General features: G+C 39.4%; 1 protein-coding gene across 3 annotated transcripts in view; it reads left to right on the plus strand.

The window, feature by feature from the left end:
• il1rapl2 (interleukin 1 receptor accessory protein-like 2) overlaps positions 1 to 12,918 on the plus strand; it is a 428,930-nt gene that overhangs the window by 131,252 nt on the left and 284,760 nt on the right. The gene's annotated exons all lie outside the window — the stretch shown is intronic.

A 12,918-nucleotide genomic window follows, 5' to 3' on the forward strand; every position in this document is an offset into this window, starting at 1 on the left:
AAACTTTTTTTCTTTATTTTGCAACTTCTCGTTTGTTTAGGTTGAATTTTCTGTTTCTCTCTTGCCACAACGCTGTGTTTACGGTCTGGTCAGGTTTATACACACAAACCACTTGGTTAGGTTCAGGAAAATATCATGTTTTGGCTTAAAATACCTGTAAAATACCTATTTGGTTTTGGTCGCCACAAAAACGATGGGAAATGTCTGCACGTTTCCTTAAAAATATCGAGTGGTGTGACTCGAACTGCGGTCGGCCATTTGGCAGCTTTGTTGCCTTGTAATGACGCCATCACCATCCCCTCCACCTCCGGATGTGAAAGGTGAATATAAAGCATAAAATGTGTGTCATATGCCACATTTGGTACAAATGTCAACCTTGGTTGCATCTGTGGCTTGCAGAAAAGTTAACTGCAGACATCATATCCTGGAGACTGGGCTGTGCATTTCATTGGGTCACCTGTCGTATCCTCTTGTCCTCCTCTTGTTGCTATAACTTCAAGTGGGAGCCACTAGATGACACATCAAAGAGTGAGGACAGAAGTTAGCAAGTTAGTTAACTTTTGAGGGATTGGTACATCTTGTTCTACATCATGCTGACTTTTTACCTGTGACTTTTTTGTTTCTGTGCTTATAGTATTTAGTTCTCATGAACTTTTCTGGCAATATGTTAGAGTAAAATTTCATCCAACCATCTTTAAGTCCCCTGTCTTGATCACAACTGCAAACGTAGTAGCACAAAAGTATATCAGTGTCCAACATGTGGACAACCACCTTGATACCCACAGTGTCCTGGAGGTATCCAGATGGAACTGAGAGAGGAAACCCCTCCAGCATGTCCTGTGTCAGCCCCCGGGGTCTCCTCTTGGTCAGTCATGCTTGAACCACAGAACCACCTTCATAACTACCGTCTCTGTGTGAAGGAGCAGCAGCTCAATACCGAAACCCTCCTGAATTGTGGAGCTCTTGAGTCTCTCAGACGGAGCCGAGACCAGCCGCCCTGTGGAGTAATCTCATCTCTGCGGCTTGTTTCTGCCATCTCATTTGTTCATGAATTACCCAGAGCCTGTGCTCATAGATTAGGGTTGGAGCTGAGATTGGAAGCTAAATTGAGAACTTTCATTATTACCCTGTGGGGCTCATCAGCTGCAAAGCAAAGGGGAGGTTTTGACTGCAATGATTTCCATATTCACTAAAATATTACAGGGCTGCCAGAACCAATAACTTTCTGCTCTTGATTTATCTGTCAATTATAGTTTTGATTAATTAATTAATCAATCATTTGGTTACTTGTTCCCCATTTGCTTTCATCTGGGCAACAGTCCAAAACTCAGTTATTACATTCTCACTGATAACAGAGTAAAGAGGCAAATCCTTCCAATGGAAAGACTGGAGCTATGTGGCGTTTATTAGTGGAACAAACAACAATAATGCCCCAAATCATGTGTTACTTTAAGCTTTCAGCCACCATCTTTAGTTGTACAACTTGGACTCTTAGATGAGAAGAATACTATCACTAATGATTTTACATGACATATGGTGCTAGACCCTGGAGGTGAGGGTTGGAGATGGATTCAAGTTAGTATGTGTCATATGTACCATACTGACGTTTCTACAATAAATAATATATTCTACAATATATGTGTCATATTACATTCAAATTACATGTATATGGGCTGACTTTAACGTCAGAAGGAGCTGGGTGGTGGTAGGTATTAAAGCTAGATGAGAGCGCTGCCAAACCAGTGACCACTGTTTCAGACTGTGTTTCAACATTTGTACCTGTGAAATCACTGGAAATTTTTAACAAGACGTCAGGATAATTCCAGCTATGTTTTTAGTGACAAAACTAAACATTTTTAATGAGATGTCAGGACATTTCCATATCCAGTTTGTGGCAACTAAACTGGATATTTCTAGTGTTATGTCTGGATGTTTGTGGTGACGCAACCGTATGTTTTATTGGGACTTCGAGACATTTCCTGCTGTGTTTGTGGCAACAGAATCAGGTAAGTCAAAAATGATCTTTTTATTCAAAACCCTAACCAAGTGGTTATCTGATGATTTCAGTTGATGAGTTTTAAACAATAACATTGTTCCATAAACCCTCAATAATTCTGTAAAGTTGTTACAAAATGTAATGCTTACTTGATGTTGATATGACTTTCTGTTGACTTTAGCCAACAATGTCTCAAAGGTTGATCAAAAATGTATGCATATTCTTGTGGATACAAAGGTCTTAAATCCTGAATGAAGTTTTATGAATTGGCATTCTTTATGTTGTTACATTTGTTTGTTATATATTGTAAGCCTTTTTGCGCTGGGCATAATTGTATGCAAGACGCAATAGTAAAATGTTCAACAAAATCATATTAGAATAACCCACTACAACTACAGTACATACCTACCATATCAATATGCAGTCAGACAAACTACAACACATATCAACCATACAGTATATGCGTACTTTCAGGCAAACACCTGATTTTAATAAAAGATGACTATAGGCTGGCTGTGTCTGGGAGAAATGACAAATAATAAATGTACTGTAATTGTTGGTGTAAGATGACTGGCACATTATAAATGTGGCCATTATTCCTCAAGACACAGTTGTGATAGAGTTGAATTAGCATGCTCATCTCATCCCTCTGTCTGTGCTTCATCTTCCTCTTTCCATCCCTGTCTGTCTTTGTCTCGCTCCACCTCCATCTCTTTCAATCTACTGCCACTCCGCCTCTCCCCCGTCTCTTTCCCCCGGCCCCTGTCTCTCCTCCCTGCTGTTTGGTAAAGATGACTGAGTGTGAAGATATGATGGAATATTTCCTGTCATCATTATGAATTAGCCTCTGCATGTACCCGCGCACACACTGACACAAACACGTTCACAAGCATGCATGCACACACCGAGAGGCCCATGCATCATATCAAGGTCTCTTGAGTCAGGCTAACAGTGATGTCATTGATCTCAGTCGGCTATCAATGGGGCGACTGCCACACACGGCAACAGAGCACAGCCAGGACATTTCCACGAGAGGAGATATGAGGGTCTGAGAGTGTGTGTCATTGTGCATGTGTAGTGTGATAAATGTTTGTTTGAGGTCACTCAGACTAGGGATGTCAACAGTTAAGCGTTAAGTTAGCCACGACAATACTTACAACAGGTTTAAAATGTCTAGAGCTTCACAATAAAGTGTTGTCTTTAGCACTTGTTCTGTACCGCTGCTGGATTTTAATTCAAAATGTCCCGCTACTGTTGAACATGGGGAAAAAAGATAAACATCCAATCTGTAATGATTTGTTCGAAGTCAGAATTTGTTGTATAAAAGTGCTACAGAGATTTGTAAAATGTCTTGTCATTTGCCAATATGGATATGTTATGTAAGGTTAGATTCTCCACAATTCAGCTGTTGAGTTCATTTAATGGAAATAATAGTATATAGGTGGGGAGTAGGGTTCCATTTTTTTTATAAATGATGAGGAACAATAAGTTTTGAATGATGGTAAAAGGTTTTATAGTCAATAGAGAGTGAGTTAATCTAAAGCTACAGGAACAACGAAATATTACCCTCTTCCATTTCATAATATCTAGTCATACTTCCGCAGTTTTCCGGTGAAAGTAATGCAAAAGTAGTGAAATATGTAATGCATTACTTTATACAGTAATATTGTTGAGCAATGTATTAATTTCAAATGATTGTAACTGGTAATATGAAATACATTATACTTGGAGTAACTTGCCCAACACTGATGATTAGTTGAAAAGGTGTACATATCAAGCTAGCCAACAAGCTAGCATTATCTAAACAGAAGGGGAAAAAAACACTCATATTCTATTTAAGCACAGAATTCACAGGCAAATCAGTACAGCACATTGTAGAGATTCTGTTATGATGGTAAAGTCAAAGCAATACAGCGCTGATGAGTCTCCTGTATAGCTGACAAGGTGTGCAATGTCTCTGCAGTGTGTGAGTGATATGCCATCTGTTTTTGTCATATTCTTCAGCAAAGTTGCACAGACATTGAAATGTACTAAAAGTGTGAATCAGATGTCTTTGCATCGCCTGGACTGAAAGAAAATCTGATGTTCCAGATGGAAAGTCTTTTGCCTGGTTCAGATGGCAATATGCTATTTTACACCGTTGTCTAAAAATGTAAACGTGAAAAACAAAAACTGTTATATTTCACATACAGATGATGTATTGTCATCATTTAGTTGTGCATTTAGCACTATGCCACTTGACAGAAAACATACCTGGATATAAATTCAGCCTCGGACGGAGGGGGAGGGTTACTTTATGAACTGCACGGTGAAAAACTCAAATTATTCAGGCCAACCTAAGCTTAAAGAGCCTGCTGTTAAAGGCTGCCTCTAAAAGCCATTCACTCATGCATGACCTGTTAGCCACAACATGCGAGGCCATGGCATGCAACAACCACAACAATGTGATACACAAAATTCAGATTGTTTTTCATTTCATATTGACACATTCATGGAGGCAAACTGGTGTTTGTTGTCGAGTGTAGAGAGAGCTTAGAGGGAATTTGTGACAGAAAAAGTTTGAGAAGAGCTTTGGCTTTGTTCGGCATTGTCATCAGTTAGACCTTGATCAGTTGAGGCTTCCTGCTGGTCTGACACTACACTCCTGCATTTTGAATTAGATTCTTTCACTGTAATGTTCTTCTTATGGTGATATTTGTGCAACATTCATTTTTGTCTGCTAAACTGCTCTTTTTCAAAATGAGTTCAAAATGAATGACTTAGAAAAATAAGTCTAAAATCTAAATGTGGAAGAGTGATTTCTTGCTCAGTCTGTCTGCTGTGAAAAATGGAAATGTAGCTGCTGTGAGGCATTTTCTGCTATTTAAAAAAAACCAACATTTTCTTGCACTAATGAAGCTGGAGAGGCTTTGTCACACTGATTTCCTTAATTTAAAGCCACGTCCTCAGTCCAGCGTAACGTTAATGTGATAGTCATATGACACTACCATGATGATGAAAACTAACAGGGATGTGTGTTCCATCAATTTCCTGCTGGTGCTAAGTGCTCTTTTTGCAGCATGACCTGGCGACTGGCTCTTTTCACACGTATCAGTCTTGCATCACATTGTGCTGAGTTTTATGGTGTCAAAAATGCTCGCGGGATTTACCTCAGTTTCATTGAATGGGTTCAGTGGATATTCTATCAGCCTCTATAGCCAGAAGGCTTGCAGGAGTTTCTAACCCTTTGGCATGCAATTCAATAGCCACTGTCTGGAATTTTAAAACACACACAGACAGCAGATTGCAATTTTCTTCTATATACAGTACATTCAATACAAATTGCAGCTTTAACAGAGTAAATTATTTCAGTTTTAACTTCTGCTTGGTTGTTTGTCATGAAAGAGTCTCTCATACAGTTTACAGCAGATGAAATATTGATAGCCACACCATGCATTGCGTGCTTTTATGGACAACTGGCATCTTGCAAAACAACCTTTTGTAAAAGCAGAAGCACAGCACTCTGCAGAGCATGACTTCAATTTATCAACATTTGACTATCAATAGCTGATTTACCACTGTGTATGTGAATCTTACCAATATAACAGTAGAACGAGCAAGTTCTGCTTTGAGCCATAGCGGCTGGGTGTGAATTGCTTTTGAGATTCACATTTTTTTTTAAAAATGTTTACAATATTTCTTCCATTTTGGGTCCAGTGTAATGCTTAGCAATAGCTTGTATTTATTAGTGGAGTAATTTGTTATGCAGCTTATGCCTGAAAATAACTTATTTCTTCTTTCCAGGGGGGCAGATGAGTTTGAACTCATCTGAATCTCAGATCGCAACAGAAGGCATCGACAAAATCTCCTCATAATGCTGTTTTCCACATCAGTTGGTTACAAAACAGATTTTATCAGCCAGTACGACCGATGACTGTAGGAGCAGAGAAAAAAAAAAAGAAAAAGATCAGAAAATTGAAATGCACGAGAGGTATAAAACTCACAGGGTCAGTGGTTGTGTTAATGTCAGCTGTCAGAACAGATCTATACACCTGTTTGATAAACAGTATGGTTGATTGAGGGTATGTGTGTTGCGTGCCTAGACAGCAGAAAAGAGGAAAACATAAAATTGTCTTGGTCCTGGAAAATGTGAGTTTGAATAAGTATAGTCTAAGTATAGTCCACTTACATATTTACAGTTTTTTCTTTGTAATTTCCTCCCATTTTGATAGCAGAAAGATGTGTAAAGTGGACAAAACACAAACCCACATTGGGTTCACGGACACAAATTATAGAGCACTGAAGTTGCAGGTGTGCTGGGATTCAGCCTCACCGTACTATAGGCTTTGAAACATTGTCACATTACCAATGACACAGTGAATTTTCAGTCTGGATCTGTATTTTTAAAAGTTTGGGCTAAGGTAAAGCTTAGGCAACAGTTTTGGGAATACTCTGTCCTGCTTAAAATGCACTGTAAAAACACCAAAATATATTCTTAGGCGATAACAAGATTTTTTTTCTTAAATGGGCACTATGTCGTTTTGGAGAAGGAATTTTAACTCTGAATTTTAATATTTAAATATTAATGAGGTAATAATACAAACTCTGAAATATCTATTTTTTCCACGAGTGAATAAACAAGTTGTTCTCAGAGGAAGAAAAGTACCTCAGAACACTGTTTGAAGCTAGAAAGATGGCAGGGTCTGCCACATGTAAACAAAGTAAAACGGTATGAAACTGTGTAGGCCTTTGAAGTCAGTTTGTTTATTTAGTTTGTTTAGGCACAAAAAAACACTCAATGAAGATATTTCTCTTCTGACTAAAATGTTCTCCCAAAAAGTTCATAGTGCACCTTGTAATTACCAGGGCTTACGGTGTTGGCTGATAATGTTTATACCTCATGAGTTTGTGTGTGTGTTAGAATGCGGCTCAAGCTGTATTTTTCGGTCTGAACCCTATCAACTCCAAGAGGATAGTAACAGAAACCAACCCAAACTTGAACGACATTCTGCTGTTTACATCCAAACCTGACATGAGCCCTACGCAGTTAATGTAAGCTGAAGCATTGTATTTATGTTACCCTGTCCAACATGACCATGGTTACAGCTTCTCTGCTTACCCTGATTACAGACATGTACAGTGTAGATGACCATGAAAAGGCATTATTCACACACATAGATATAACATAAACAAAAAAATCTATTCATGTATTTATTATTTATACACATATTATACATCACTGGTACCATCTACAGAGCATCAGCGACACTGTTAAACCTAGATGTCTGCACAGAGCCCAAAGGATGCTTAAAGACAACACCCACCCAGCCAGCCACAGTCTGTTCACCCTGGAAAGTGCACATTGATCAGATCACATTGCAAGATAGCCTCTAGTTAATGACTGACTCAAGCTTTTCAGTCTTGTGTTTTAATTGTTTAATAGGATTTTCAGAGCTGATAATCATGTGTCCAGTTGACTAAGTTAGTTAACTAAGCTCATCAAAATTGTTTTAAAACACAGCTTGCTTATAAGCCTTTACTTCCCAGGATACATTGCATTAAGGTTTAAATGCTCCAGGAATGTCTGTCCAGCGAACTTCCAGCCACCTTATTGTTTGAGGCCCTTGAGTTACAGGGGTCATTGTGACTGTTAGCAGTACATGATTTCAGTTAATCTAGTTTATATTGAAATTGTAGTCTGAGTTTTGATAATGTAAAATAATATTTTCCTAACTTGGCATGAGTTAACAGAGAAGAAAAGATTCTTAAGCACGTTCACTCAAGAAACGTGTCTTTGAGTGGAGGAATTTGGCAGGGCTGCACAGAGCCCTGACCTCCACACCATCCCACACCTTTTGAATAAACTGGAATGCTGACTGTGAGCCAGACCTCATCACCCAACATCAGTGGCCGACCTCACTAACACTCTTTTGGCTGAATGGGAACAAATTCCTGCAGCCAGGCTCCAAATTTTTATGGAAAGCTGTCCCAGAATATTGCAGACTGAAGCAGATTAATGTCCATGGGTTTGGGATAAAACGTTTAACGATTGCATATGTGCATGTGGCTGTCTGCGTGGTTTTGATCATGTTGTTTATTATCTGAGGACGCACAGAGACTTTCCTGTGGCTGTTTCTTTCTTTGTTGTATTTACTGTACCACCATGGCTTCATCCTCTCATCTACATCAATGTAATCCTGAAGAGAAACAAACATCGAGGGCAAAATATCAGTATCCAATGCTCCGTGGTGTATTTCAAAGTTTGGGAACCCCTGATATCCAATCGCCTGCTATCTTAAGCCAAAGGCAGGGAAGAAACACATCTCCACAGGGAGGGCCAGTGGTGTTCTCAGAAAAGGCCAACCAGCCACAAATTGATGGCAAGCCATTTCACCTCCCCATGAGTCAAGCACATGGCGGCTCAGAGTTTGTTTCCATGGGAACGGGTATGTCAAGACATGCTATCAAGTGAAGGCAGCTGTTGTAATAGGAGGTTTAGCATAGTTTACCCAATGTTGTGGTGGAAGGTAAACCTATTAAAGTCAGATTTATTTGGAAAAGACTGTAATATGGTGCTGTAAGGAGCACTTTTTCTACTGTAATGTTATTTGAATACACTGATCCCACAACATGGATTTGGAGTGAAAGTGGGTCTAGGAAAAGTCACTGAGGAACACTAAATATTAACTATTCAACATTGGTTTAACATTTTTAAGCTGCTTTAGAAGATATGTAGGTTATCAAAACAGCTATCGATATCTTGAGCTTCTCAATTTAGAGAATGTCGAGGTAATAGAACACCTTTTAGGAGCGACTGTTGTGTGTTGTGTGAAAGCTGCTTATGTTGACGTGCTGTGGAAATCCCAGCACCCCAAAGCTTAGGGGGACAAGGCAGTACGCTGCAAAAGATGCACCATCTTCACAATTCATTTTGACTAGGGCTGTGTTTTATTTATTCTTCCGTTACAAAAAAAATAATAAAAAGACTGTTTGAATCAAATGTGGTGAATTAGGACAAGGGAAGCAATTTGTCCTCTTCTGTCTTGTTCGTATCTGCTTACATTTTGTCAACATTGAGTCAAAACAGTACAAGAAGGAACAGGGAGGGAGGAAGACCTTTACTGACCTAAAGCTGTTGGACTTTAAATCGGAGCAGAAAGCGGATGATATCTGTATTTCAGAGCCACCTCTTAAGGTGAATCTGTCAGTACAGCCAAAATACACACACTGCATTGTATGTGTGTGATTCAAGGAGACTGTCTCAGAACACTTTAGGCCAGTTTGTTAAAAACACATATCTCCATATTTCAGCTGGATGCAAACTGGGGACGATAGAGTCTGCAGCATAACATGCTGAATTGGTCCATTACTCTTGTATAATATATCAGCTTTCCAAAAGTAAAGCACCCATCTGATCTCAATAAAAATTGAGTAAACTCATCCATTAATATGAGATGCTGTTGGAGGCTCTGCAAAAAGCTAATAAGTGGTTTTTAAGACAAGATCTTTTGGGTCAAACCTCTATTAGTATAATCTTTATAACATTTATTTAATCAGGTAATCTCAATCTCAATCAAGACCCGTTTTGCAAGAGAGACCTGAGTCCAGCTGAGGGAAAGAAAAACAAAGCAGACAAACAAATCTTTACAAATTGACTATAATCACAAAAGACACACGTTTATGCTTAGTGACTAGGGGTGTCAAGATTACCCATTAAATATTGGTCAATTGATAGAAGAGTCAGAGATTTGATTTTATTGCTATGTAAACTTAGACTGTCTATTTAATTTTGAAGAAAACATGATCATGCTTTCTGTGAGTAACTCTGTCTTTGCAACCTGCTCCATGACATCTACCATCTACAGTGCTCCCTTAAATCTTTACATTTCATGTGCAGTTTTTAAAATGTTCAATAGTGACGTCAAATCTAGCAGTGGCACCTCAAATCACCACTGGTTTGAGTAGACCACCTGAATACTGATACGGCCAATCCAGCCGGGTTTTTATTATTGTTCAGGACAGCGTCTCACATTTGTAAGCATGAAATCCCCAACCGGGGCGGCTGTTACTCAGGAGGTAGAGAGGGTCGTCCAGTAATCAGAAGGTCACTGGTTTGAATCCTTGGCTCCCCCTGCTGCATGTTGAAGTATCTTTGAGCAAGATACTGAACCCCAAATTGCTCCTGATGAGAAGTTGGCACCTTGCATGGCAGCCTCCGCCATCAGTGTGTGAAGTGCTTTGAGCGATCAGTAGACTGGAAAAGTGCTATAGAAATGCAAGTCCATTTACTAATAGATGTGGGGCCACAAAACCAGGTATTTTCAGCCAAAGCACGACACGTCAAATATGGGAGCTTGGTCACTTGGTCAACTTTGACGCTCCACCTATTGATTTTTTGTATGTGAAAAATCCATGGTCACGCTAGCAATAATACATAATATACAACATTTGCTAACACTTTCAAAATAAAGGCTCTCGGTCAAGGTAGTGGTAATACATAATATACAATGTCTGATTAAAACTTGCTGATAAACAGTTCCTATAGTGTGACATTTTATGACTTTAGCACTGTTATTTATGTTTACCAAACAGTTGCTATTTGGTTAGGTTTAGGTGCCAAAACTACTTGGTTAGGTTTAGGAAAAGATCATACTTTGGTTTTAAATAATTACATTTAGTCACGTAACCAAAGTTACCCAACTTACATATCTCATGTCACATAACTTATGTGACGTCACTCCCGTAACGTCATTTTTGTACATAAACTTGAGTAAATTGCATACATGAAATGAAAATCAATCTTGACTTTTGGTCACAAACGAGACACAATTGCTGGTCTCCGTAGGAAAAGTCCACCCAACTTTGACTCAGACTTTTCTCGCTCTTTGTCTCCTGCACTAGAGGCGCACTTCAAGAGGTTTGACAGCATAAAACGTAGAAGTGTAGGGCCACTGACGCAGACACGTTGTGAGTGAAAGCAGGCCGCCAGACCGTTAGCATAACTTTTTGTGACAAAGTCTATATATCATCTATCTAATGATCAGTTCTCTAAGAGGTGGCAATACACCCCACTAATAGCGTCTTAAATTTGTTATTCAGCAAATGTAAAGGATCTTCCATTAGGCTGTGATGGTTGACAGTTTTTCCATAATCATGATTCAAATCATTGAGAAAAAGTCATAGATTTTGGTTGATGGTGGCGCTTGTGTTTTCTAATGATCACTGAGTGGAGGTCATTCTGTAGATTTGGCACCTCTGGCAATGTCAGGCTCTCTCTAATGACTTTGACTACAGTTAGTGGTGCTTTTCACAAAGTTTGAAAGACTTCCCAAACAACACGTACATCAAGGCTCCTCTATAATTAGGGTCACAAACGCTCTGTTGAACCATGTAATTTTTCAAGCATTGTGTGACAGTTGCAGAGGGCATGTTGAGAACTGCTCCCCTCTCCTCTGCCACCAATGTTTTATTTAATATTCATGACTAGAGACAAGAAGTTCTGGTGTTTCAAAGAGAGGAGAGGCATCTTTCATGTCACTCTTTTTCTAAGGTGCAATCAGCACCTGTTGTATGGTGAGTCACCCTGCAAATGCTCACACACACACACACACACACACACACACATACACACACACACACACACACACACACACACACACACACACACACACACACACAGACAAGACTTTCATATCACAGCATTGCGCAAAAAACACTTTCCCTTTCAGATCAACCTCACAGCCGCATGTATAATGGTCCAATTAATTGTCGTGGAGTGTTAGCTGACTGTACTTGTGCGCCTGTGAAGGTCCGCTTTGATGAAACACTGTGTTCTTTGCTTGTGTGTAAAAAGGAGTGCGAGGGAGAAGTTTGCTGCTGCGTGTTTTCATGCCAGCAAAGTAATCATCTCAGTTTGATGTGAATGTATAATCTGCTCATTGTTGATTTTTGCAAAGTGACATTTTGCATTCAGCTTTGGCTGTTTTGTTTCTGATAAACAGACATAAAAAGAAGTCATTGGAGGTGATCTGTGGGCTGAGTGTTTTAACGGTTCCTGTGAGTTTTGACCCTTGTTGCCTCCTGTCTTCTCATGGTGCCCTCGCTGCCTTTTTAAGCCTCAGGCAGAAATGCCAAAAAGTGATGGACTGTGTTTTCAAAATCTGTCAAAAAGCTTTTTATGTGAATATCTTGACTAGAATAAATCAGTTGATCTATAGATAGGAAGACTGCAGAGGGAAATATACTGCGCATACATACATACACAGACTTAAAAAAGCCTCTAAAGCAATATTAATAGCTTTTTAACCCATTGGCTGAATGGTTGTACATAGTGTGAACAATATAGATGTAAGATAGACGTGCGAATGTGTACAGGCAGCCAATTCTCACTACCAATGTGTCATATACAGCAGCAAGTGTCACGCCGTAGGTGCCCCTCTAGCATCACTGCTTGATGCACCCCTCTTGAAAAAAACAAAAAAACAAGTTGGGGTGGTTGGATGGGTCTTACAGTGGATTTTCACCCCAGAGACCAAGGTTTGAGTCGAGAGTGATTTGTTTTTCAGTTAGTTACGTCTAACATCACTTCACATCACTAGTTTTGTATCAAAGGGTCGCCAGTGTAATCCAGTGTCACTTTTGAAATGAACATAGTCTCAAGAGAAAATCTATCTTTCTGTTTATAAGGAAAAAAAAACTGTAGTGAAGGTGTTTTCCTGTTTTGCACAGCCTCAATAAAAGACAAAGAGGTCTCCTGCTTTGCCCCTTAGAGACAAAACTTGGAATGGAGAGTGACACTTTGAGCTTTTACAGTCCCACATGTTTTTCTGAGTCACTCCTGGTCAGAGAAGGACAAGAGAGGTCACAGGAACACACATACAAATACAGTTTACTTATATAAAATGTCCTTTCAGAGAGAAACAAGCTTATTCACACACAAAGAG

The sequence above is a fragment of the Pagrus pagrus genome (assembly GCF_965226575.1).
Source record: "Pagrus pagrus genome assembly, chromosome: 5".
NCBI lineage: Eukaryota > Metazoa > Chordata > Actinopteri > Spariformes > Sparidae > Pagrus > Pagrus pagrus.